General features: G+C 38.5%; 1 non-coding gene across 1 annotated transcript; it reads right to left on the bottom strand.

Annotated features, from left to right (window-relative positions):
* Nucleotides 1–330: 330 nt before the first annotated feature.
* Trnaa-agc (transfer RNA alanine (anticodon AGC)) lies at nt 331–402 on the bottom strand. The gene has a single exon. It is a non-coding gene; the product is annotated as a tRNA-Ala (tRNA).
* Nucleotides 403–3159: the final 2757 nt, after the last annotated feature.

Genomic DNA, 3159 nt, shown 5'->3' with positions numbered 1-3159 from the left:
GGGGGGTGCATCCCTGCTATTATATTTCCTCCTCGGTAACCCTTTCCCCCAAGTCTGTAGCTTGTTCAGTTGACTGACTACTCCATTGTATATCCCCCTACCTAGTACAATGTAAGCTTTGTAAATAAACTAGGTCCAGCAGATCAGGCAAATAACAGACCCTTAAAAAAATATCTGTTGCCCTAGTGATACCTGATCCTTTGCAGGCTGAGCAAAATGCTTAATGTTTTTTTCCTGTGTCCCTAAGTTATCAGTACTGTTTAAGCTTTAAAAATATATATATTATATATATTTGAGTAGTCGTTGAACACAATACCTTTATTTATTTTTATGTGGTGCTGAGGATTGAACTCAGGGCCTCGCGCATGCTAGGCGAGCGCTCTACCGCTGAGCCACAACCCAGCCCTGTTTAAGCTTATTTTAAAAAATCAAAATTATTTCTCAAAAAGGAAAAAAAAGAAAAAAAATCATCCTAATTATGCGCGTGCACACACACAGAGTGGGATTTGGGATTAGTCACTTGATTCTTTGGGCTTCAGTTTTCTCACCTGAAAAATTGAAAGAACAGCATGTCCTTTTCGAAGTCATAAGGTTAGGGAATGTACATAAAGCAGAGAAACCCCTCCTTCAAGGTTAATGAATAACAAAAGAATTCACTATATAGTTACAATCCTAAAGCTCTTAATAGGTTCACCTATCTATAATAAATGCTTAATAATTGGAGGGGACTCTAAACCACATCTGACTTGGATTGTTTCACTTTCTTCTTCCTTCACATCCCTATCCCTGAGACTGAAAATACGCTCCCCAATTATAAAATATCAAATTAAATGTCATCACATGAAACACCACATTTTGAAAGTCATTTTCAGTCCTTGGCTGTACAAAATCCAAATCTTGGTAGCAGAATCTAACAGGGTAAACACCAACTCTTGTGCAAGGGCCTATCACACCCTTAACTCCTGATTCATATAGATCTCTAAATGAATGCTGCCTTATTTACCTTCTCCCAGAAAAGACATGGTGATGAACTCTCAAAGTGGGGTACTTGTCCTTTTTTTTTGGACATTGATGGGGCAGAATTTTAATTCTGATTCAATTCAATAAATGTCTCTGATGCCTAAGCTACTTCTGCTTTCCAGAATCCCACCTCTTCAGAGTAAGTCCATGTGAAAGGCTCATGAATTATCATGAAGTGGGAAGACAAAAAGGTTTGGATCAGCCTGCCAAAGGCAAAGCTCAACAGTTTCTCCCCCAGCACTATGCCCTGATTTTGGATAAGTCATTCTCAACTGAGTCTGCTCATAAGGGAACAGAGAAAGATCTTTGAATTTCTTCTTAACTGCCATTGCCTCAGTGCCTAAAACAGTGCCAGTGTCTGGCACACAACAGCATTTAGTAAATATTTGTTGGTTGGGTGGATGAGTAAATGAATGGGCTTCAAGGATAGAGCTCAGGAAGCAAGCTAAAATTCTGGTCTATTCTTATGGTTCTGATGTGTTCTAAGAAGGAAAAACTATAAAATGATACAAAAAATCTCAGGTGCAGAGAAGTCAATGCCCTCTGAATGTTGAGTGCCTCTGCAGTCACCCAATGCAAAAATTTCTTACAATATGATACAAAAAGCACAAACCAGAAAACTTTTAAAAGGCAATAAACTGAGCTTTAAATTAATAAACTAGACATGAAAAGTGAAAACTTCAGCTCTTCAAAATGAAAAGGCAAGCCATATATTGGGAGAAAATATTTGCAAACATATATCCAACAACAAAAAGTTATCTAGAATACAGCTAAATAAGACAAACAGGGGCTAGGGATGTGGCTCAAGCGGTAGCGCGCTCGCCTGGCATGCGTGCGGCCCGGGTTCGATCCTCAGCACCACATACCAACAAAGATGTTGTGTCCGCTGAAAACTAAAAAATAAATATTAAAAAAAAAATTCTCTCTCTCTCTCTTTAAAAAAAAAATAAGACAAACAACCCAATTTTTTAAAGGGTAAAAGATGAGAATAATTTTAACAAAGAGATCAGGATAGCAAATAAGCATATGAGAAAATGTGGTCATCAGCTACCCAGTGCAGAGAGTGTGCCCAGCTGCCTACTTTAACAATCGTTAAGGTCCCAAGTCCAGCAAGCCCATCTCCTTCCTTGCTGCCTCTATTATTTTACTCCACTCAGCACTTTCATACTCCTAGGCTTCCTGTGTTTGATAAGAAATATCACTGTATAAAGATAGCATCCACCAGCATTTTCTGCAAGGCAGAAAGAAAGCAACTTTGTACTTCAGCAAACATACAATAAAACACAGCTTTAAGGACAGACAGCTAAAGCTGAAGGCCCTCTTCTACTCAATGTGAATGAACTTTGAGAAAGTCACTCAAGAGATTCAAGTTCCTCACCTATAAAAGGCAGAGTAACATAAAAAGCAGATGCTCCTTGATGCCTAATAACCTTAGCCCTTCTTTCTTTCTAGTAGACACGATTAGTCTTCCTAGCCTTCCACATGATTCAAAGGGTAACTCCTGATTACTTTAAGCTACTCATGAAGGATGATCTTATTTGCTTTGCCAATGACAGAATAGGAGTAAGATGATGAGTGATTTCTAGTAAATAAAGACAGGAGACTGATCTGCTAGACATTCCTGTGAAAGATTTTTCTTGCTTTGGAAATGCGACACTGGTGACAGTTTGTCCCTCTTCTGGTAGACACTGTTTGGCTAGTATTTCCTTTTTGGAATTATAGTAGCCATCTTGGGACCACAAGTATGAGGATAAATCGACACAAAAGGTAGCAGAGCAAAAGACTGCAATCTGGCTATATGGTGTTAATTACTCACTTTGTTAACCAACCTTTGAGGACTTAAATAAGGACTTCCTGTCATGTGAAATGGTTTCCTGATCTGTACCAATTTAATCAGAACATTGTAATGTGATTAAAGGTAATTGATAAACTATTTGATTGCTATGAAGATGCAGTTACATAACAGATACTGTTTAAACAAATACTTCTAAGTAATCAAGACTTTTTTTTTTGCAGCTCACTCCCATTAGCAGCTCATAGACATTTTCTAAAAACCTGGTCAGAGACAGACACAGGAGAGCACGCCTATAATCCCAGCTACTGGGAAGGATGACACAGGAGGTTCACAAGTTCAAGGTC

The sequence above is a fragment of the Ictidomys tridecemlineatus genome, chromosome 11 (assembly GCF_052094955.1).
Source record: "Ictidomys tridecemlineatus isolate mIctTri1 chromosome 11, mIctTri1.hap1, whole genome shotgun sequence".
Taxonomy (NCBI): Eukaryota; Metazoa; Chordata; class Mammalia; order Rodentia; family Sciuridae; genus Ictidomys; species Ictidomys tridecemlineatus.
Note: the sequence above shows the minus strand (reverse complement) of the source record. Positions and strands in the feature narration are given on the sequence as shown.